The sequence below is a fragment of the Bos javanicus genome, chromosome 12 (assembly GCF_032452875.1).
Source record: "Bos javanicus breed banteng chromosome 12, ARS-OSU_banteng_1.0, whole genome shotgun sequence".
In the NCBI taxonomy this organism is placed as follows: domain Eukaryota; kingdom Metazoa; phylum Chordata; class Mammalia; order Artiodactyla; family Bovidae; genus Bos; species Bos javanicus.
Window position 1 is genome coordinate 17327133 of NC_083879.1, and position 25220 is coordinate 17352352.

General features: G+C 40.9%; 1 long non-coding RNA gene across 1 annotated transcript; it reads left to right on the forward strand.

Annotated features, from left to right (window-relative positions):
- Window positions 1–279: 279 nt before the first annotated feature.
- On the forward strand, window positions 280–24283 carry LOC133258216 (uncharacterized). The gene is made up of 4 exons (XR_009739865.1): window positions 280–351; window positions 4300–4628; window positions 14676–14798; window positions 24186–24283. It is a non-coding gene; the product is annotated as an uncharacterized LOC133258216 (long non-coding RNA).
- Window positions 24284–25220: the final 937 nt, after the last annotated feature.

The following is a 25220-nucleotide window of genomic DNA, read 5'->3' on the forward strand; positions in this document are numbered from 1 at the left end:
ACGTCTATGCAGAATACATCATGAGAAACGCTGGGCTGGAAGAAGCACAAGCTGGAATCAAGATTGCCGGGAGAAATCTCAATAACCTCAGATATGCAGATGACACCACCCTTATGGCAGAAAGTGAAGAAGAACTAAAAAGCCTCTTGATGAAAGTGAAAGATGAGAGTGAAAAAGTTGGTTTAAAGCTCAACATTCAGAAAACGAAGATCATGGCATCTGGTCCCATCACTTCATGGGAAATAGATGGGGAAACAGTGGAAACGGTGTCAGACTTTATTTTTGGGGCTCCAAAATCACTGCAGATGGTGATTGCAGCCATGAAATGAAAAGGTGCTTACTCCTTGGAAGGTTAGTTATGACCAACCTAGATAGCATATTGAAAAGCAGAGACATTACTTTGCCAACAAAGGTCTGTCTAGTCAAGGCTATGGTTTTTCCAGAGGTCATGTATAGATGTGAGAGTTGGGCTATAAAGAAAGCTGAGTGCCAAAGAATTGATGCTTTTGAACTGTGGTGTTGGAGAAGACTCTTGAGAGTCCCTTGGACTGCAAGGAGATCCAACCAGTCCATTTTAAAGGAGATAAGTCCTGGGTGTTCCTTGGAAGGACTGATGCTAAAGCTGAAACTCCAGTACTTTGGCCACCTCATGCAAAGAATTGACTGATTGGAAAAGATTCTGATGCTGGGAGGGATTGAGAGCAGGAGGAGAAGGGGACAACAGACGATGAGATGGCTGGATGGCATCACCAACTCGATGGACATGAGTTAGGGTGAACTCTGGGAGTTGGTGATAGACAGGGAGGCCTGGCGTGCTGCAATTCATGGGGTTGCGAAGAGTCGGACATGACTGAGCGACTGAACTGAACTGACTGACTGGTAGAATTGAAGAAAAGGAGATAATACTTCTGGCCAAGAGAGCTACATTGAATATTTCAGTGCGGCTGGTGTCCTGGTAGAAAAGAGTATAAATGAGGTATGCTTTGGAGGATAGAAGTGGCAGGAAATAGTTAGAAAAGAAGACTGAAGTCTGACTATGTGGTGTACAACTTTAAGAAATTTGCTTAATTTTTACAGGTGAGGGATTGTCAAAGTGCTTTGCTTGTCCATCGGTTTGATATTTCAGGAATCCTTTATTCAATAGTGTAGGGTGTCTAACCATAAAACAGACCTTCTGTGGCTAAATTAAGAGAAAGAAATGAACAAATTCCCACTCTGTTGGTCCATGAGCTTCCTCCATGGAATCCTGTGGTTCCAATAGTTTGAATTGGTGGAGGGCTACTGAAGAGCCATCACCTGGGAAAGATCATAATTATTTTATGCTTTAGGAAGATCATTCCAATAGATCCAAGGAGGAAGAATTGAAATTGAGAGAAGCTGGAGAAAGGGAGGCTGGTTGGAAGCCTATTACAGTGCTTCACTGCTGACAGGATAATAAGGGCATGGACAAGGACAGGCATGACAAGGAGTGGGACAGACTGATAGGAGGCTGCAGTGATGCTTGAATTTATGGAGAAGAGAAAGAAGAGTCAAGAATTTGTATTCAAGATTGACATCTAGCCGGGCAAGTGGTTGCAGCAGACAATTCAGAGCATCAGGGAAAACACAAATTTAGGGAGTATCAGGATAGATAATCAAATTGTATTTGCATATCTTGAGTTTGTGGGACTGGAAGGATATTTTGGTAGAGGTATACAGTATATTCTGGAGAAGGAAATGGCAACCCACTCCAGTACTCTTGCCTAGAAAGTTCCATGTATGGAGGAGCCTGGTGGGGTCGCAAAGAGTCGGACATGACTGAGCGACTTCACTCTCACTCTCATACTATATAGAAAATATGTGTCTGAGATCAAGGAGACAAGTGGTGCTGAAAATACAGTGGTGAGGCTATTGGTAGCTGGGCAGGCTGGCTCTAGGACAACATGTAGAGGGAAAATGGAAAAGCGGTAAGGACAGGAGCTTAGAGCAAAGGTCCCCAAGCTTTTTGGCACCAGGAACCCGTTTCGTGGAAGACTGCTTTTCAGTGCACTGGGAGCGGGCAGTGGGGGGATGGCTTCAGGATGACTCAGACCCATTGCATTTATTGTATACTTTATTACATCAGCTCCACCTCAGCTCATCAGGCATTAGATCCTGAGGTTGGGGACTTCTGGTCTAGAGCACTCAGCATTTTGAGAGGGTGAGACAGAGGAGAACTGTGTTCTGTGACTGTATAGACATGGTGAGAGAAATTGGAGGAGACTCTATTAGTGTCGACCTTATTATTTATTCAAAATTATTCATCCCCTCCCCACCTTTGCTGTGCCTCCCACCACTGCCACTACACTAAATGAGGTATATATAGTCCCTGGCTTAAGCCGATGGATTGTTAGCCAGCATGACAAATAGGACTTTGAGCAAAAGCTTTAATTATTCGTGGAATAGCTCTGTTTCTTTTCTGTCCTCCACCATGAAAACAACGTGGGCCAGATGGTATTAATAGCTAATAGTCACGTATCCCCAAATAAGGAGACACATGGAGCCCAGTCAAACCATAGTCCACATGCAACCCTCATGTCATGTGAGCAAGAAATAATACATACTTGCTGTGTAAGTCATTGATTTTGAGGGCTATTTATTGCGACAGCAAAAACTGACCAATATTACAATATTAAGGGTGTTGTAGGGAGGGAAATAGCAAGATAGCATGAAGGAGGAGGAGGGATCAAGAACAGATGTCACACAGTTTGGGAATTGACAGCAGCTAGGGAAACCAGTAAGCTATAAATACGTGAGTACTTATGAGAGGCCTGATACATATCCAGGAATAGGGCTTGGCCTGAGCTAGACAACGGAGTTTATCTTGGACAATCCCCCTCTTGATTACCCAATCCCTCCCTGCTATCTTCCTATCCCCTTGTCTCTTCAGAAACATTTTTTTTTCCTTTACTCAGTTACCCATCCTTTGTATTAGGGTCTCCCGGAGAGTCAAAAGACTTTGCACCTAAATGATGTTCAGATTCTATGAAACAACAGAGAGTGAATATTGGTGCCTTTAATCACACAGCAAACTTCCCAGAAGGATGTTCTGCCCTTGGTAGAATTTCTGATTACCTGGGCTTCATGGAGTCTTATTTTTTCGTAACTGTTTAAGACAGTACAAAACCTGAAGGGTTAACCAAGCTGTATACATTTTATCTAATCACACTTTATGAAATGAGTGCTCACATTCTGTAAGCAGGGCATGCTGACTTGACGGCCAATAGCTTGTGCCTATCTGCAGAGAACAGTGGTTGTAAACTTAAGGTTTAAGGTTTGTATCTGGGCTCAGCAAATCCCTAGATTTGTAAATTTAAACATAATACTTAAATCTCTGTACCTCAGTTTGCTTTTTTTTATGGTGAAAAAGAATAATATCTCTTGCATTTTTTGACAGTAGTTAAATCAGAAAATTGCTTGAGAAGCACTTAGCACAGTGTTTGGTACATAGTTAGCCCTCAATAAATGTTAGCTGTTAATATATTGATGTTATTATTATTCCCACTCTGTTTTGAAAATCTACTTTGTCTAAGTAGTGGGAGTCCCAACTGAACTCTAACCTGGGATTTAGATGTGTTTGGCCATGATCTAGTAGGGTGGTTGCCAGGAATCAATTTGAATGAAGGTTTTTAGTGAGATGAGAATGAGAGACTTCATTCTGTACTGACAAAATTAGTTGAAGAAGATAGCTTGGCATCTCTCCCAGAGAGTAGTTCCCTATCATGGCCCAGTATAGGTCAGCCCGGCCGACCTAATTCCAAGAATTGAAAACTGTTGTATGGTTTCTCCAGTAGTCATGTATAGATGTGAGAGCTGGACTATAAGGAAAGCTGAGTGCCCAAGAATTGATGCTTTTGAACTGTGGTATTGGAGAAGACTCTTGAGAGTCCCTTAGACTGCAAGGAGATCCAACCAGTCCATCCTAAAGGAGATAAGTCCTAAATATTCATTGGAAGGACTGATGCTGAAGCTCCAATACTTTGGCCATCTGATGTGAAGAGCTGACTCACTTGAAAAGAGCCTGATGCTGGGAAAGATTGAAGACAGGAGGAAAAGGGGACGACTGAGGATGAGATGGTTGTATGGCATCACTGACTCCACGGACATGAGTTTGAGTAAGCTCTGGGAGTTGGTGATGGACAGGGAGGCCTGGCGTGCTGCAGTTCATGGGGTTGCGAAGAGTCGGACACGACTGAGCGACTGGACTGAACTGATCCATTGAGAGAGGGGATATACCTTAAATCCATGTGGCTTCTCATGAGGTGCTCTTTTTTTCCACAGGGAATTCTTCTGGATATGAAGTTAAAATGTCTGAGTTGACCTGGGACTCTGACCCAGGCAGTGGGAGGAGCTTTCTCCATCCTTCTGTCTGGAACAGCGGCTCCAACCTAGAGAACACGCTGCTCGTGTGCTCCACACTGACACCTCCAGGCAAGTCAGGCAACAGCAACCCTGCGATGAAAGCAGCCTCCTTGGCATGACTGGCTGCAGAGCTAAGACTTGCTTCTCAACGGTTCTTGGACAGTGGACACAGTGATGAGGGATCAAACCAGAAGACTATGGAAAGATTATTTGAGAATTACTACAAGTTTCCTCTGAGATAAAAGTGGGTAAGTATTATAAGTTGTGTGTTAGTCACTCAGTTGTGTCCAACTCTTTGTGACCTCATGGATTGCAGCCTGCCAGGCTCCTCTGTCCATGGAATTCTCCAGGCAAGAATACTGGAGTGTGTTGCCATTTCCTTCTCCAGGGGATCTTCCTGACCTAGGGATCGAACTGGGTCTCCTGATCACCTTTTAATTTCTAGTCTGGTATAACCTAAGGCCATATAGGACTCAGCCTTGGAGCCATGTATTAATAGTTAGAGAGAGCTGATCTTAAAAAACAGCTATATTCCCTCCTGGTAGTTTGGTTGGGTTCCTAATATCCCAAATTTTCCTTATGTTCCACGGTGTATGTGTGAAATTACATATAGTGGTTATATCCCTTTATTTCTGGGTCTAAGAATGCATTTTCCCCAGGGGGAAAAATGCTCACTGTAACTTCTATTAGAAGTAGTGCTGAGTATATGGATGTAATAAAAGGAGATTTTTCAAAAGCAGCAAGTGTAAGGAACATGAAGGTACAAATTTGGTTTATTGAAGTAAGTAAGTTGGAGAGTGGCTGTAGCAGGTGTGGGCGGATGGGACAGTCACAGAACAAAAACTGAGGCCATGAAGACAAATTCTGCCAACTTCACAGTTCTGTTCAGACTCTACATTAACTCTCAATTTAAAGAAGTAGGAATATCCATTCTAGTACAGAGGCACTGTATACTTGGTTCTTTTATTCAAGTGTTAGGCATGTCTAAAGATTGTGTGTGTGCACACGCATGTGTGTTTTAAGTAACACAATACTAGCTGTTGTAACAGATACACCTTAACAGTAAGATGGTTCAGTGTAACAGAGTGAAGAGCAGGGACATCCTGCTGGACTCAGGCCTGTTTAGTTTGTGACTTTGAAGGTCACCCTATGAATGTAGATGTCAAGACGCACCAGTCAGACCCCCTTCAAAGGAGGAATTGTCTTCAGATGTCTGGTGATCTTACCCAGGGTTACCTTCTAGAGTAGTCCACATTCCAGGCTTGATGGTAGTAGGTGTATTAACCACTTCAGCTCAACAGGAGCTGACCACCAGATGGGGCTGCTTTAGCTTCTAAGATCCCACGTGCTCAGCCAAAGCTGGCATCAGGTCTGTTTCATAGCTTGACTTGCCCTCTGCCCGATCCTGCTTTTGCCTTTCCTTCCACAGCTATTTTTCCCTAGGCTTTTCCTATTAAGCAATCCACTCAGAGTCTGTTTACTGCAGAACCCAACCTGGGAATCTCTGAGGATTAACTTGCAGCCTGCTGAGGGGAAGACAAAGAAGGTCACCCAAGGAAGGTTTGATCTGGAAGGGACAAGTATCACTTCCTCTTCCATTAGCTAGAACTTAGTCACCTGGTCAAGCTCTCCAGTTCCTCACTTTATAAAGACTAAGGGATACCCACAAATGTTGGATGGATTACCCAAGATATAGCTCATTCTATAATTCAGATCGTTGAATTCCTTGTCCTTCTGAGGAAATAGTATGGTTTTTATTTTTTCCCTTCAGATAATAAGGAGAATGATGTAACTGTCCTTCTCTTTCTTTGTATTTGTTTCAGAAAAACTCATTCAGAAAAAAAAATTATAGCATCTGTGTAATCCCTTACAGAATACATCTCTTTGTTTTATTTTCCTCATGTCATGACCCACTCTTCTAATTTATCTTTGTCTTGGTACAGTATTTTTTTAAATTTTTATATTTTATCATGTTATTGTGTTTCTGCTGTAAATCACCTCAAATTCTTTTTTTTTAGAATGAGTCAGAGTACATGTAAATAAGTGAATAAATAAATGCATAGAAGTATGATTCAGGATTCTTTATACTATAGCATTCTATTACAAAACCCTCTATTACAGTTGGGCATTATTATAGGAACATTTCCATCTTGTTACAGAATGAATTGACTAAATGTACAGAAGGTCTGGCTTGAACAAAAATTATATGCAGGGCACCTGTTAAAAGCTACTGCCTATGAAAACTTCTGATTTCCAGATGGGAAATGGCAATATAATTTATGATTTATGATTCATGGAAATGTTCTTTTAAGGATGAGTACCTCTCTGGCAGATAAAGCTTAATCGTCCTCCAAGGAATGTTCTTATTTTGGTGTCCACACATGTTATGTATTGTAATCCTCCATTTCATGGTCAACAAAACTTGGGTTTGGAGAGGTCACTGCTCATAGTTAACACAACAAGGAAACAACAGCCCTGTTCTCTTTATCTATTTTTTTCATTTAATTCTTTGATTTAGAAACACTAGTCCCCGTACAGGACTTCATTACCACTGTAAAAAGATCAGGGTAGCCAGTGCCTACGTATTCCCATTCTAATGCCCTTTGATGAATCTATTGCCCAGGCTTTTCTCTTGAATTATGTGCTGCTGGCATTGGAAACAACTGCGACTCTGGCTGCTTCTCTCTTCTTTCCCATCATCTTGTGAACATTCGTCCCTCAAAATTCTGCCCCTACTCTGCCCTCTCTAGTGATATCCACCCCTTGGGAAAGTCTTCATGTCTCACTCGTAAGGCAGGCCGTGGGTCTTGTCCAATTCAGCTCTTGAAATTAAAGGAACTTTGTGTATGTGTGCTGCCCCATGATAAGAGCCCAAAAAAGGGTCTCAGGAGACCCAGCAAGAGGCACAGAGCCTGCTGCCTCTATACTTGGATGAGGCCTGGAGATCTCATCCAAGGCAAACTGTTCCCTGACAAGCCTTGATTTATGAAAGCTTCCTTATCTCTCAGGGGCAACATGCCTTTTCCTGGAATTTGGTTACTGTGCATTTTAGTTGGTGTTCTTCTGTAATCATTGTATTTAAAGCCGTATGTCTGGGAGACCTCAAATTCCAGCTGGGTTCTGAAAGAGGTGACACATGGATCTCTTCTCCCAGAAGAGGGACTGCAGCTCTGGCCTCCCCTCGGAAGTCACCCCTTTGGGGTGATTTATAGTTTTCTAAACCTTTTCTTATATGATGTATCAGGTCTACCAGACTTCCAAGGATAACTCACTTCTTCCCAGTGAGGCAGATGCACTTTTCAAGATGATGGCTGTAGTGGCAGTTCCCTAGGTAATTTTATTCCCATTGAAACAAGTATTATCCATTCATTCATCCATTCCCTATTATTCATTTATTCAACAAACTTTTTTTTTTTTTTTGTCAGCTGAGTGCCAAGTGCTAGAATGTAAGCTCCAAGATAACAGGGCCTTGCCAGTTTAGTTTATAATGATGCCCAACTGTAATGGAAGGGTAGGATGTTGTAGTATAAAAAATGCTAAATCATGCTTCCATGTATTTATTTATTCACTTATTTACATACACTCCCCAAGGCTTAATCCCATGGCTATCATGAAAATTTATCAATTAAATTTAGCAAATTTAATATAGTATCTGTTGTGGCAGAGACTGCTAGTTGCCTACACCAGCATCCATTCTTTCCTTTTTCCTTACCTAATAGAACTCTGATATTGAGCAAAGCATACTGTCACTTATCGTCTCTGCAGCTAGTTATGGCCATATGGTTTTGTTCAGGCCCATGGTATTCAGATACCAGCAGTGTAATACTACTGGGAAACTGCTTAAAGAGGCATTGGTTCCTCTGTAAAGAGTTTTGTTTTAAATCCATTTCTTTAACTCCTCTTCTAGCTTGCAACATAGGCTTTTGCCCCCATATTGAGGAATAATTTATATAGACGGGGTACAGATCTTAATCATATAGGTTATTTGATTTTTCCATGTACGTACACTCATGAAACCATTACCCAGATTAAAATATAAAGAATTTCCAGCACCCTAGAAAGTTCCCTTATGACCATCCTAGTCAGTAATCTTTCTAGAGGTAACCACTATCACTGTGGATTAGTTTGCCTGATTTTTGAGTTTATATAAGTGGAATCATATAGTCAATCAGGCAAGGTCCCATCAGGAGAAAGAAAGCACACCAGTAATTTGAACAGGGAAAAATTAATGTAAAGAATTAATGATTAAAAGATAGTTAACCACGAAGATGGGCAAAATAAGATGCTAAGGATTACAAAGTAGTAAATGTCAGCTACTACCTCTAGGACTTGGGATGATTAAGAAAGACATCAGGAATTTAAAGAATGCTCTCCTCTCACCCCTGAAATTCAGACCTGGTTGGAGGGAGTTGAGGTCTCAGGGGAGCAGGCAGCCTGCTGGTAGCTAAGAACTTTGCTAGAAGCTATAGGCTAGAACTTGCCCAGACAAGTGGTTTGCCCCTGGTGGAGGACACAGACCTATGTGGGTCTGTGAGGACCACTGATGTGAGCACTACCAGGCCACCCCATGCCAATCCTCCAGCTTCCATACATATCCAAAACAGTATCCTGTAACTAGGAAGGGAAGCTCCTTTTGCCTGCTACAGATCTGCAGAACCATTTATTGACAAGCCTAATATTGAATGAACAGGCAAAGGAGAGCATTTATGGGGCCAAGCACCAGTATCACAAAACAAGGGGAAGAAGATTTAGAGCTGAGAGGCAATACATTGATAATCGACACATACAACACATACTCTTTGGTGTTTGTCTTCTTTTACTCATATGGCATGGAGATTGGGTTTGATAGCTGGAGCTCTGGCAGCTACCTGGGACCATGAAGTAACCTTGAGAACAGAGGCTATACTAGGATGGTGAGTGGGATGTTAGGTGTGGCATCTGTGATGACAGTGAAAGAGCTGTCATACCAGCCCAGGACATTTTTTAGTGTGAGAGGAAAAGAATACTTCCTCTTGTTTAAATCATGTGATCTTTTCTTTTTTCCTTGATGCAATGGAATGAAGTGGGTAACTAATATCAAGTGGGTAACCAGTATCAAGTGAGTAAGCAATATACATGCTTCAGTTTGCTTACAGTCTTGGAGAGATAATCATATAAGGAAAACCATGATCAGAATGAGAAAGATATAGAAGGAACTAGAATTGTTTTTTGGTTTTTTTTTTTCATGCCAGAACCTATGCTAAATATTTGGGTTACTGGTGAGAACCCAAATTATTTTGTGTTCAAGTGTCATATTGGCCCTCACAGATAAATTTTGAGTCTAGGTTATCTGACATCTAGTTTAGTGCTTTATTTTTCAATAACCCCAAAGTCAGCTGGGATCAACTTGCCTCTTAAGAACTAAATACGCTTTTCTAAATATCCAATTTTATGCTATTACTGAAATCTAAAACTTTTCCTGAAATTTCCATCAATTTAACTGTTTAGGATGAAGAAGGAAAATTTCCCTGGTTGTGTAATGTGTTTTAAGTTTCTACAGCTGCCTCTGGTTATGATTTGCTTTGTCAGTTCATGGATCAATTTTCTATCTTACTAGTTCATGCACTAATTTTCATACTGTGTGAACTCAGCTATGAAACAGACAATTTATTAGTTTCTACAAAAATATCCATTCACAGAAGTCAGTACTTATGTGCAATAATCTTTAATGAATTATACCCAAACAGTAGAGAGAATAATCTATATTTAAAATTTTTTTATTTTATTAAATTTTTTGAAAATATATTTAAATATTTTAAAAATGTTGAAGTGGGAAATGGTAAATAGATGATTCAGTTTTCTATAGATTGCTGGTCTTTGTTGATTGACAGTCTTACTATGTCAAATGGGCCCTTTGTGATAAGGTTACAAATTTCTCAGTTTGTCCTTTTTCTTTTCTTATAGTGGTTTTAGCAGGACTTTAAAAGATTGAAAAACTATGACTATTATTTTAAAGTTACAAGAGATCATATTTTAATTAGAAAGGCTTCTCATGATTATAAATAATTCTCAGGCTTTTTCCTAGTAACTTTTGAGTTTCCTTATTGTAGATATGTTTAAATCATTTGGAATTTTATCCATTTGGAATTTATTCTTGTATAGAGTATTAGTTTATATCCAATTTATATTTTTCTAGATGGCTGTCCAGTTATCCCAGTACCTTTTAATTCTTAATATTTTTCCCATTAAGATACCACTCTTATTATGTGAATTATCCCATTTGTTTGTATTAGTGAGTTCATCAATATCTATTCTTGAACTTTTATCACACTTCTATACTTATTTGACTTATGTTTTAATAATTTACAGGACTACTCTCATTTTTAAGAGTTTATTTATTTATTTAAAAAATTTTTATTTTCTATTGGAGCATACTTGATTAACAATATGGTGTTAGTTTCAGGTGTACAGCAAAGAGATTCAATTACATTCAAATTCTTTTCCCAAATCCCATGGACGGAGGAGCCTGGAAGGCTGCAGTCCATGGGGTCGCTGAGGGTTGGACACGACTGAGCGACTTCATTTTCACTTTTCATTTTCATTCATTGGAGAAGGAAATGGCAACCCACTCCAGTGTTCTTGCCTGGAGAATCCCAGGGGCTGGGGAGCCTGGTGGGCTGCCATCTATGGGGTAGCGCAGAGTCAGACACTACTGAAGTAACTTAGCAGCAAACAGAGTTCGCTATCTACACAGTAGGTCCTTGTTCATTACCTTTTTTTCCCTCTTTTTTTGCTTGTTTTTTATGCATTTATAATCACCTTGTCTAGTGCAAGAACAAGATCCTCTTGGTATTTTTATTGGAATCATATTAGAACTACAGATCAACTTTGGAGAACTTAAACTCTTCTGATACAAAGTCTTCCCCACACATTGTGCCTCTTCATTTGTCCATAATTTTTTTTTCTCTTACAAGAGTGTTTTACAGTTTTGTTTCTACAGATCTTATACATTTATTTTTTCTGTTGAGTCTCAAGTATGGAGAGATTTCATATTACCTCTGATTAATAAGTTGACATCTTCTTTAAATTATCTAGCTTGTGTCATCAATGGTGAAGTTAAAATATCCTGTACTCTATGTTATTGCCTTCTAGTCATACAAACTCACTTTTTGTTCTTCAAATACACCAAATTTCTCCCCTCTTTTGACCTCTGCCTTAGCTGTTTCCTTTCCTGAGAATACTTTTGTCTCCAGATTTTACCTTTCTTCTTCTTTCCTTCAGGCGTTGACTTAAAAGCCTCCTTAGATAGACCTTCCTTGACTAACAGTCAAGACAGTTTCTTTACAGAATTTATCCCATCTGATATTGTAACATATAACAGGTTTGATGGCAGTGACTTTTTCTATTGTCATTTACTAATGAATCCCTCAGGCCTAGAAAAAAATGAGGGTTTGTTGAATTAAATTCTACATAGCAGTTCTTTCTTTCATCTCTCATAAATTTTCCCTCATTTTTCCTTTCCCTGACACCACATCTCATTCCTGGTCACCAGCTTCTGGGTTTAGGAAAATATCCTTCTAAGACAGAGAAAGTTCCTCTGGCTCAACCAAGAGGAAGAGAGGAGGCCTGACATCTGAAGTCACGCTGGAGTCCCTCCACTCTTCCCTCCTAAAGTTCAAATGTTCCTCGTGTCACCTTATCTACAACTAGGGAGGGTGCCTGCCACAGCCTCCTTCCCAGAGCCGGCAGGTTCTTTCATCTCCCCAATTTACTGATGTGTGTACCTCTGATTGTTCTAGGGGTAGTTCACAGGCTCAAAGGAATTACTGCAGGGTCCAGAGACCAGAGGCTAGAACGGGGACTCACATCACCAGGCTTTTCCTTTCTTTTCTCCTCCACGAAGCTTCCTGTTACCTGTCCCTGCTTAGCCTCAGTCTGTGGAAAGGCTTCTCAAGGGTGCTGGGAAGACGTGGTCTGGCTCCTCAGGGTTGAGTACTGCTGCTAAGTCACTTCAGTCGTGTCCGACTCTGTGCGATCCCGTAGACGGCAGCCCACCAGGGTCCCCCGTCCCTGGGATTTTCCAGGCAAGAACACTGGAGTGTGTTGCCATTTCCTTCTCCCATGCAGGGAAGTGAAAAATGAAAGTGAAGTCGCTCAGTCGTGTCCGACTCTTAGCGACCCCATGAACTACAGCTTACCAGGCTCCTCCGTTGAGTAAGTACAACGTAAATTGAGCTTCATTTTCAAACGGCTTGTTACAGGGAAAACCTTTATTGGTCTTTCATGGCTCACATGACCACCCTTGGGCCCATTACCACAAACTCAGGAGTGAATGGGGAACTCTGATTGGCCAGGCTCTGCTCGCGTTCCCTTAGTGACCGGAATACCTATTTCCAACTCTGCTGAGGGTTAGGTGGAGAAAAAATACAGGGATAGGCAAGAAAAAATAACTACCAAGTACTTAATAACTCTCAAGTACTTATTAAATAAGCCACTAGAAATGGAGATTTTTCCATTGTGTGTATATTTATAAAATGATGTGTATGAGAATCAAATTATATAAAAAGACATTTGTGTGTGTGTGTGTGTGTTAGTTGCTCAGTTGTGTCGGACTCTTTGTGACCCCATGGACTGTATGTAGCCTGTTAGGCCCCTCTGTCCATGGGATTTCCCAGGCAAGGATACTGGAGTGGGTTGCCATTTCCTTCTCCAGGGGAATCTTTCTCTCCCAGGGATTGAACCAGGGTCTCCTGCATTGCAGGCAGATTCTTTACTGTCTGAGCCACCAGGAAAGCCCACAAAGACTTTTAATATTAACTATTGCAGTTTGTGTTAAGTTTGTGCTTATTGTAGCATTTTTCTTTTTTGCCTGTTGTGTTTTGAGAATTTGGCCTAGATTTTCAGTATTGTTTATCAAATCAAATTTTTACTCTGTGCTAATAGTTCAGCAGCTGAACTGTTTAACCCATTACCCTCTGAGAGGTATTAGTTCCATATGGATCAAGTCCGGTGACCTCTCATCACAAACGGTGAGACTCCACCAGCCCCATTGTGACCTGTGGGATAAGTAACAGAGAAGCATTTTATCAGTTTCAGTGCCTAAACCCCAGGGTCAGAACCAATGCACACAAGAAGATTCATTTGAAATTTCTACTATATAATCGAGAAAAGATGTGGCTAGATGTGGAGTCCAAAGAGATCTGTGTTCTAGTTCAGACTTTGTCCACTATTCTCTATAAAACCTTGGGAAACCACAGAAACTTAGACTCTCATCTATCAAATGGAGAGTTTATTACCAATTTCACAGAATTGTGAGAACAGTATGTATGTAAATTTGCTCTACAAATTTACATACATGTAAATGTGTATTTTTATACATGTATATGTGTATGTATTTTATACACATGTATATGTGTATTTTTAATAATGGTAATTTTCAAACAGCTTTAAATCTTTCAAATAACAACACAGATGATAAATACCGTAATCAGATTCTAACAAAGTGCAATGCGTTTATAGTCTGAAGCATTCATTTTCTAGCTCAATCAGGGATACTTTTGCACATTCCCCATTTCATAAATGTAGACCTCGTCCTCTCTCAAAGTGTTTTGTTGGTGCAAATATAACACACCACATACATTTGAGAACAGCACCGCAATGTGTGCGGTAGAGCAGGGTACCTAGACAACACAAAAATATAGGCAGTGGTGTTATGGGTCTGAAGCAGGGGGCAAGTGACAGTCGGGTTGAGGCAGTTGAGGAGGGAAGGTGGGAGCAGCAATGGAACTGGAGCCCTTAGTTCGGAAGTCTGAAAGCAAGTGTAAAGAGGATGCTAGAGCGGCAGTGTAGGTTTCTATTCTCAAGTCCCAGCATATACTTCCGCCTTCAGAGTTCTGACAGATGGTGAACAAACTGAGAAGCGGGTGAAGGAAGGAAAAGAAGGAGCGTTATTAGGTCTTCTTAGGGAAGTTTGGGGAGAAGAAAATGGCAACCCACTCCAGTATTCTTGCCTGGAGAATCATGGGCAGACAGTCCATGGGATCGCAAGAGTCAGACACGACTCAGTGACTAAACCATCACCAGGGAAGTATGGTGGTTAAAGATGTCTGCTTCTGAGAATAAGAAGAAGAGTTGCTGAAAATCATGGTTGCCTCCTTTTCAGTTCTCTAGAGCCAACTTTGAATAAGGATGGACATCTGTATACAGAATTAAGACCCAGAACCACAGTCCACTTCCTGCTTCATCATCCTCTTTCTTCCTCTCTTTCTCTCTAACCACCTTCTCCTTTCTCTTTATCCCATATCCCAAATCTCAAGGAGAGAAAGAGAAAAAAGAAGGGGAAAACATAGCAATAAAGATCAAAATAAACAACAAGGAAGCAGAGAGGAGAAGGAACATGGAGGAGAGAGTGAGAAGAAGAGCTTTTCAGGGGGAAGGAGGTGAGTCATCACTCCTGGATGGGTGACTGCTTTCAGCCCCCAGAGCACTGCTGCCCAATAGAGATAGATTGTGAGCCACAAACTTGAGCTATGCGTGCTATTCTAAATTTTCTAGTAAGCACATTTATAAAATAAGAGGAAACCTATTATATTCAACATATTATCATTTTAATCTGCAGTCAACATAATCAACATTCTGCAATCTCTTGTTAAGGAGATATCTTACATTATTTTTTCCTGTGCTAAATACTTGGGATTTGGTGTATACTTTGTATTTGCAATGTATCTAAATTGGGCCAACCACATCTCAGGTACTCAAAGGTCACACCTGACTATATATTGGAACACAGAGCTCTAGGAGATTTCACTTGTTTTTGGATTCCAGTTTGGGGGAGATAAATCAATTCCTCAGCAAAGGCAATGAGGATTGATGAAGGATGCTTGACTGAGAGAGAAACAAAGAACCCAGCTTTGTATCCCGATTCCCTCCTCAACTTATTGGGCAGAGATCATTCAGTCTCCTGCAAAGGAAGCTGATACTTGAATTGTACATTCCCCATGGTGAGATAAACAGAAATGAGAACAAGCTCTAAAAGGCATTTTGTACTTCCTGGAAACAGATGCTCTACTAGGTAAATTTAGTAGGTGGATCTGTTTATTATGTTGTCTTGTTAAATGCAATGTTATTGTTAATACCTCCTGTGAGTTTCAATACTTGATGCTGGTTATGCCACTTTACTGACTAGAGATGTAAGAAAGGAGGCTTAATGTGTTGCTATGGCAATGGATGCTCATGGAAGTAACAACAGAATAAGTAAGCAAGGCATTTTTTTTGTTTTGTTTTTCTCTCACACTACTATATTCACATCTGCTGTGCCTCTTCCCATGGAATTTTCCAGGCAAGAATACTGGAGTAGGGAGCCATTTCCTCCTCCAGGGGATCTTCCTAACCCAGGGATCAAACCCGCATCTCTTGCATCTCTTGCATTGGCAGGTGGCCTCTTTACCACTCATGCCACCTGGGAAGCCCTCCTTATACATATTTCCCTATATATTGAACACCTCTACCTAATCATCCTTCCAGTACCACAAACTCAAGGTATGCAAATACTATTTAAGTGGCTGTCCTAGTATTTCTAAATTTGTAGTTTCTCTGTATGCTCTGGATTATCTGCTGCAACCACCTGCCATACGAGGTGTTAATCTTGAATACAAATTCTTGACTCTTCTTTCTCTCCTCCATAAATTCAAGCATCACAACAGCCCTCCTATTTATTTACCAGCCATGGTGTGAAATCTTAATTGTGGTGTAGCTGACTGTCCACAGATCACTGGGAACAAAAACAGACCACGGGAGGTCAGCCAGAAACTGCTCTTAGGTGATGTCCACTAGAGCAAAAAGCAACCCCCCTGGTGGCTCAGGTGGTAAAGAACTTGCCTGCAATGCAGGAGACCTGGGTTCAATCCCTGGGTAGGGAAGATCCCCTGGAGAAGGGAATGGCAACCCACACCAGTATTCTTGCTTGGAAAATTCCATGGACCGAGGAGCCTGGTGGGCTATAGTCCATATGGCTGCGATGAGTCAGACATGACTGAGCAACTAACACTTTGAATACTAGGGCAAAGTGAAGGTATCAAGCAATTATCTGGTAAGACAGTGTAGACAGTCAAACCAGATTACACATTCCTCCCTCCTCAATCTTATTTTTCCATTATTGGCCCAGAGTTACCAGCAAAAGGTACAAAATTTTCAATTCACACTAATTCCATAGGATTCTGTCTTGATCTGGCTCCCTCACTAGACCCACTGCTCTCTTCATCACGGCCAGTGCCTCTCAGGGACAAAACTAAAAGGGTATTTCTCAAGCTAGTAAGGTATAATCTAACATCTAAAAAGATTGTTTTGGGGTACATGTGTCTTTTTGAATTATGGTTTTCTCAGGGTGTATGCCCAGTAGTGGAACTGCTGGGTCATATGCTAGTTCTATTTTTAATTTAAGAAACCTCCATACTGTTCTCCAAATATCTGTCGACAGATGAATAAAAAAGATGTGGTACATATACATATTGGAATATTAGTCATTAAGTTACTCGGCCAAAATTGGGTCAGTTATAGACATGTGGATGGACCTAGAGACTGTCAGACAGAGTGAAGTAAGTCAGAAAAATAAATATGGTGTATTAACCCATACATGCGAAATCTAGAAAAATGGTACAGATGAACCTATTTTCAGGGCAGGAATAGAGACAGAGGACAGACCTGCGAATGGGAGGGAAGCAGGAGCAGGATGACTCGGGAGGCTGGAGCTGGCACATATACACTGCCATGTGTAAAACAGCTCGCCAGAGGGAACCTGCCCTAACAGTACTGGAAGCTCAGCCCAGCGCTCTGTGATGCCCGAGATGGGTGGGAAGGGATGAGGTGGGAAGGAGGTCCAAGAGGAGGGGATATATGTGTACACAGAGCTGATTCACTTCGTTGCACAGCAGAAACCAGCAATACTGGAAAGCAACTATACCCCCATTAAAAAAAAAATAGTTACGTTGTTGAAATATAAGTGGTTTACAGTACTGTTAGTTTCAGGTATACAAAGTGATCCATTTTATATATTTATTTTTTCAGATTATTCAGATTTTTCAGATTATTTTCCACTATAGGTTATTACAAGTTTCTGAGTAGAGTTCCCCGTGCTTGTTGCTTATCTATTTTATCTATAGTAGTTTATATCTGTGAGTCTCAACCTCCTAATTTATCCCTACCCCTACCTACCTTTCCCCTTTGGTAACCATTAGATTTGTTGTCCATGTCTGATAAGCCTTAAATAGCTTACAATCAAATTGTTCTGTCATCAAAGTCATTACTAAATGTGTTTTATGATGGATCCAAGGCATATTTAAATTTATATCACAAGATGTCCAGGTCGTCATCTTCTCTTGTCTCAGAATTGCAATTAAGATTCCAAACTAAGGACATAACCTACTGTGTAAGTCTTTAATGAGACTAGTCAGTGAGCCAGCAATGGTGGCAGCCACTTCAAAAACATCAATATGATAAGAAATAGGAAGGAGACATTGTATTAATATTATTGGGGAGTGTGAGGCTAATAGACAAGCTCTGAGTACTTTTGTGTGGGGAAGGACAAAGTATGCTTTTCCCTTCTTAACTGAAAAAAAAAAAAAAAGTGGAGGGGGGAGGGGCGGGAACTAGCATCTATTCTCTGAAAAGTAGGCTAGCAGAACCACTAAGGCTACATTTTTTAAGTGTTTTAAAAAAGAAAAGCACATTCTCTTGCATTTGGTTATGAAATGCAGGATAGGACAGACTGAGCAGGTGAGCGAGAGTGTGGGTGCATCACGTAGATGGTTAGAGAACTCTGGAATGAGGGGAGAGGACTGGGAGGCTGGGAAGTAAAAGTTTCTAGGACGAGTGATGGATTACATACAGTGGGTGAGGGAGAGGGGAGCATACAGTTGATGTCCCTGAAAGGAGAGAAGGTAGGGGTGAGTTGGTAAGCAGGGTGTTTGGGAGAGAAGAAACAAGGGTGATTTGGTTTGGGAAACAAAGGCTATAAAAAGCAGCAGCTGAGCTGGAATACAGTTCGATAGGATTGTCTTATCTACTTTGAGACTGTGACGCAGTGTAGAGTTTAGTGGGAAAATGATTGGCATTGAATAAGGTACTCATGTCCCTGAATTTTGGATTTTTTAAAACTATGATTCATGCAGCTGCTGAAGACTAAAGTAAAGAATTTTGGAAACGTGAGTCACAGTGAAGGTGTGTGATGTAGTGAGAGGCTTCCTAGATTTGGAATCAGAGGAAAGAGGCTTGCATTTGGGACAGCCTAAAGTTTTTAAGAAAGAGGAAAAGAAACATACATTGTAATTGTGGTGGCTTCTATTTCTTGAACAAGAATGTGTCAATCATAGTGCTACATGCTTTGTATGTATTGCTTAATATGTACTGTTCTCATAATACAAAGAGGAACAGGTGCTATTTTTATTATAATTTTCCAGATAAGAAAAAGGAGGCCTAGAGAGGAAACGAAAAGGTCACACAGCAAAAATGAAGCCAGAATATAAACCATCATCCGTCCTACTCCAAAGACTGAACCATCCACACTATACAACTTTGCCTTTTAGACATCAAATAGAAAAATCCAAGAAGGCGGGAACTAAGTGAAAATGGTGCCAGGTATAAGGTTATATGGGCTTCCCTTGTGGCTCAGATGGTAAAAGAATCTGCCTGCAATGCAAGAAAGTTGGGTTCAATCCGTGGGTTGGAAAGATCCCATGGAGAAGGGAATGGCAACCCACTCCAGTATTCTTGCCTGGAGAATTCCACAGACACAGGAGCTTGGTGGGCTATAGCCCATGAGGTCGCAAAGAGTTGGACACAACTGAGTGACTAACGCTTTCACTTTTTCACAACATACAGTCCTGTACCTGTGTTATCATTCAGACACAAATTAGGCTCGAGTATTACACAGAAAAGAATATATGATCAACTACACAATTTGCAAAGTCAAGATAAAGTCAAGTGGTACAGAAAAGTAGAATTATTCTAATAATAACACTATATAGAAATGTCTTCCATAGATTCTCCACCACATTCATTATAATATACATCTTCTTCAACAACACCCTCAGCACAGACACAGTGATGAATATCAGATAAGGTAGCATTATTACTAGTGCATAAGTAATAAGATATTAAAATTAGTTTGAACTCAGATGAGAATTTCCAAAGGTAGATCACAAATTCACACATATTATATCAGAAACAGTTGTCAGAGTGAAGAAAAGAAGGATTTGTGGAGCTGGATTTCTGCAAGTCCTATTATAAGGTGATGAGTCCCGCCTCCACCCCTGTGGGATGGGCGTGGTGCAGGGGGATCTCCTCCCTTGCCTTAAGCCTCCTCAAAAGTTGATTCTTAGTGGAAACGGGTACAGACATATCCAAATGTCCTTTGTCTTGGCTTTTTGTCTCCGGAAACTTGATCTGGATCCTAGGGAAGAGGAACTGCTTTTGTTCCACTTCATTAAGATGACCATTGGATCAGAAAAAATGATCCTGCACAGAAATGATAGTGAAAGAGCAGCAGAATGAAACCAGCCACCTCCCGAGTGGCAGCCTGTGAGCCCAGGGCTCACAGAGTCAGTGACAGAAATTAAAAGGGAAGGGTATCGACATCTAATCCTAGAGGTATTATGGATGGAGATCTTTCTGCCTAGGGCCTGGAGTCCAAAAGGAGACTCTTGATAGAACATCAGAGGCTGCCAGAGGGCTTCCTGAACTAGCAGAGCATGTGATGAGGACAGGAAGTGTCATTCTGTTGCTAGAGTCTGGGGTGTCATAGTCACCCCTATTGCAAAGCTTGATGATTAGATGTCGATCATGTTTCTCCAACTAAAAGATACTTCTCTGCAGGTCCCTCTCAAGTAAGGGCTTTAGTCTGTCAATAAGCATTAACGAACATTCATCAATGGGCTAGGTTGCCTGAGAGATTACGAGAAAAAGATAGCATGGGTTTCAGTCCCAAGTGGAGGACAGGAAAGCCAAGTGAGGGATTGTATGATCGACCCAATGTGATCAAGAGTCAGCGCTGAGGTCCTGCAACCTGCCCTTCAGTCCAGGACTCCTTCAGGTCTGTGTGATGGTTTTCTACTAGAGAGGACCTCAGGACCTAGAGAAAGTGTCTTCCATGAAAGCAGACCCAGTTCACTGATGGAGGTGCTTTGTTATTGAGGTTGAAGAGGACTTTTTCTCTCATAGAAACTGAAATACATTCAGAGAAAGCCTGCCAATCTGAGCTTACATGGAGACTGCAAACAGTGCCCATCACTCCCTTCATCAGGATAACCTAGGGGCTCTCTTTGGACTGTCTCCATTGGAAGCAGGTGTCTGCTTTTTCCTCTACAGGTTGCAGAATCCTGTTCTTGACTCCTCGTTCACTCACCCAAAGCAGCCACCTTCAGTCATTTGACCTTTCGAATCCTTGGTAATGGAACTGGTTAGCTGCCTATCTTTATTAAAGTCTATCCTAGAAGCAGAACCTTCACAAGGGGCCAAAGGAGAACTAAGAACTCTTCTAAAGGACCACTTTAACACTCATTTAATTTGTCTAACAATTTTAAGTCCCCTGCATTTGTTGAGTTCGAGCAGCGTGCCATGTGTGGAAGGCCCTCAGCTCTTTATCATCCAGGGCTGTGGCTAGGAGCCATGAACAGTTTATAGTTAAACCCTTCACTTGGTCTTAAGTGAGCTTTTGTGCCTCTATAACAGGCCTGACATTCTGGGAAAACTCTCACTCCCCTTCTCCTCTGGCTTAGAGACTCAGCTGGATATTGAATATTCTATCCGCCTACTAATTTCTATTTTCCTGATACTTGCTACTTAGTGGAAACAAAGGCCACTGCTGGGCAGTGACCCTCTGTTTCAACCTATAGTTCACAGGCAGTTGATCTTGTTCTGAAGGTGGACTTTCATCACTGCCTAGTGCTATCCATGTGGCAGCACTGACACAACCTGCTCCACCACTGTCCTTTCTCACACCAAGACCTTGCCTTCTCTCTTTTTTTTAAGAAGCAGATGACTGAGCTGAGCCATGGAAGGGGGTTCAGATGAGGCTCAGCAAAGTCTTACCGTAGGGCACCTGTGAGCAGACCTTTGTTGGGTGACTGTTGGGTGCTTTCTCACAGGGGGCAGTGGCTTAGATGGTAAAGAATCTGCCTGCAAAGCAGGGGACCTGGGTTTGATCCCTAGGTTGGGAAGAGCCCCTGGAGAAGGGAATGATAACCTGCTCCAATATTCTTGCCTGGAGAATCCCATGGACAGAGGAGGCTGGCAGGCTACATGATGTTGCAAAGAGTTGGACATGACAGAGAGACCTTCACTTGCTCATAGCTCAGCCTGGGGAGGAAATTTCCAACTTCCTAAATTCTCAGTTTCTGTTTTGTCTGACAAAGGTTACATTAGATATGCCATTTGCATAATACTTTAACTTTTCAAAAAAATGTATTAATGATCGTATGCTATTCTTGAGAGGCAGAAAAGAGGAACCATTAGTTTGGGAGAGCCAGACAACAGGGTAGTGACTTGCATAAGTTCATGTGATTCGTAAAGGGAACGCTGAGATGAAAATTCATTTTCTAACCAGAGTCTACCTGAGATGGTAACCATATTCCTATCTTCTATTGACAACACACATTAAAAAATAAAGCAAAACATTTTATAAGGAATTGTTGTTGTTTAGTCACTCAGTAGTGTCTGACTCTCTGCGACCCCATAGACTGTAGCCCGCCAGGCTCCTCTGTCCATGGGATTCTCCAGGCAAGAATACTGGAGTGGGTTGCCATTTCCTTCTCCTTTATAAGGAATAGGTTTCCTTTTTTGAGTTACAAGTATGAGAGAGATCTAAATGGTTGGTGACTTGCCTTTTCTTAGATTTTAATTGACAACTGAGAGGCTAGTTCTAGCTTTCACTAGTACTTAGAAAACATTTGTGCATTCTCTGTGATTTATAAGACAATGGAGGAAAGTGTGTACATTACGTAAGTTTGATCTGTCAAGTAATAACAGCCTAGGAATGTAACCTGACGTTTTTCAAGCATGAATTCTGCAAGGGCTTTGCTGGGAGAAAAGCCCAAGGACTGCTATCTCTGTGACTTAACTCTAAGAATACTTTGAGGGTTAATATCAGATACAGTATATCCTTTGTTTCTTGATCTCATGACAAATGAACTATTTTCCCCTTACTGGGCCCCTTTTTAGGAGTTTTCCTGAGTCACTTCTGATGTGGGTAAGACCTAGGATGGTATATGCTAAGAATACATGGTCCACGTGTCCCTGACATTTTCTTTTTCTAAATTGTTTGGAGGTTTACCTTTTTATCTCCCTGTGTATTAGTTATTGAAATAGAGTAACAGATAAATAAAGTAATAAAATAACTAATTTTATTAGTTAAATTTTTATTATATATTTTTTTAAATTTTAATTTAAAATTTTGTTAATTGGAAATAAAATAGCTAATTATTAATTAACCTTTCCCTTCTCTAGGGGACCTTCTCAACCCAGGGATCAAACCCAGGTCTCCCATATTTCAGGCAGATTCTTTACCAGCTGAGCCACCAGGGAAGCCCAAGAATACTGGAGTGGGTTGCCATTCCCTTCTCTAGGGGATCTTCCTGACCCAGGAATTGAACTGGGGTCTCCTGCATTGCAGGTGGATTCTTTACCAACTGAGGTACCAGGGAAGCCTGAAATAAAAACAAATAATCAAACCCCCCAAAATAGACATTTTATCACACATTTAAGGATACATCCAAATTAAAACAGGACTTTTTAATGTACAGTGCTGAGGTATAGTCTGGTTACTTTTGACTAATTTTCCACTAGTCTTACTGATTACTGCTCAATTTAACCTCAGTCTTCCTTATGCTGATTTAAGGAGAACATTTACGTTTCTCAAGGGATTAAGAATGGAGGCTCACTGGGGTTCCGATGCACTGCTGTGGCCTAGTTAGTTCAAGCTCATTTACCTGAAAAAAAGCTATACCCCCATCTTTAACTACCTACCTGAAAATTAGAAAGAAAACATCAAACGCCTCTTCGTCTACTTTCCACTTTGCCTCCTCTGCACCTACTGTGCCACCCACCAAGAAAGATCCCTGCTCCTTCTTCCCAGCTCCCCAGTGCCAGCAGGCTCTTCTTCCTTGTGGGCACCCACACCCACACCCACACACACACACACACACAACCATGAAGACACAGATGATGGTTTTATCTGAAATGAGACTCTGCTAGGATAACACCTGCCCGATTTGGCCTCTCGGTTATTTGCTATTTAATCTGAATTAAATTATTTGATCAGAGTGAACAAGAATCACCCGTGGTGAGTGTGGGTGGGTTAAAAATTGAGAAGAGTGGACTGACTCCCAGAGATGCCAGCCAGTCACTGCTGAGTGGGGACCTGAAAGCAGTGGGCTGGTAAAGAAATTGGCTTGGGTTTTTCCACATCATGTTATGGAAAAACCTGAACCATCTTTTTGGCCATCCCAGTGTAACTGTAAACAGCTGGTCAGCGAACGCTAGAGCAGATGTTGGGGGTAAATCTTTCAGAAACTCTGCTTTATGCTTCCCAGGTTTGCACTCTGGTTTTTCATCCACTACTAAACAATTTCAAGTATACTTGAAGAGATAAGAATGAATTTTAAACATCAAAAGAGGATTACTAAGGAATATTGATAGTACACTATTTGAAAAGGTGCTATTTCAGGCTTGCAAATGTTTTCCCTGTTACTGCACAACTAACTGAAAACTTTTAGGTAAGATGACTTCTAATTACTTTTTAGTGGTAAAGACTTTGTATTTTCTTTTTCTGAGAACAGGTATCTGAAGATCATTTGTAGAATGTTAGCGTTTATGTTAGGTAAGTACACATACACTTGGATCAAATATCCCTTGAATTTAAACATGAAGTATTTTACATGGGTTAAAAATTGCAGAAATTTTTGTATTTTTTTAATTCTTAGTTTGTGTGTGTTTTATATATTTAAAGTCATCCTTGAAAGCGATTCTTCATGTAAGGACTTCATATAAATGCTATATGTGCAAATTTGGTGGCAGAGTGGTAAAGAATTCTCCTGTCAATGCAGGAGACATGGGTATAATCCCTGAGTTGAGAAGATACCCTGGAGTAGGAAATGGCAACCCACTTCACTATTCTTGCCTGGGAAATCCCATGCACAGAGGAGCCTGGCGGGCTACAGTCCATGGGATCTCAAAGAGTCGGACATGGCTCAGCAACTGAGCATGAACCATTATTAACCAAACAAATAAGAGGGATTCAGGTGAAATAAGAATCATTGGAAGCAGAAGAAAATGTTGAATAAAATTAGCCAGTTGTCTCACAAATCCTCATACAGGTAAGAGGAGATGAGTACTATAATGCCTACCCCATCTCTGTGTATCCTTAGGACAGTCACAGCTTCTGTTACTATTTGGTTATCTCATCTCTAACATGGAGGTGCAAAAAGACCTTAGCTTTAGAGCAGGGCTCTTTTTAATAAATAATACTGTCCAGAGATTTCTAACTTCCCTGAAGAATGGCTTTTTTGAGCTGTTTTCTTCAAACTTTACTGGGAGTCCCCTTACATAAATGAGTATATCCAGGATTATCAACCAGAGTATCATGACAAGCTTGCACTGTGACCAGTTGTGTTGTATGTAGCAAATGATTTATTATCAGAAGTGAAAAACCATAGTTTTAAATAATTTCCATCTTTAAATTAGAGCAGATTTAAGCTTTGTCATAGAATAATAACTTGTCTTTCAAAAGCTCGTCAGTCAGGTTCTAATTTGCTTTCCAAAGTAGTCTGAAGGAGTTGAACTTAAAGACACCCTATAGGAAATCTATTAGAAAA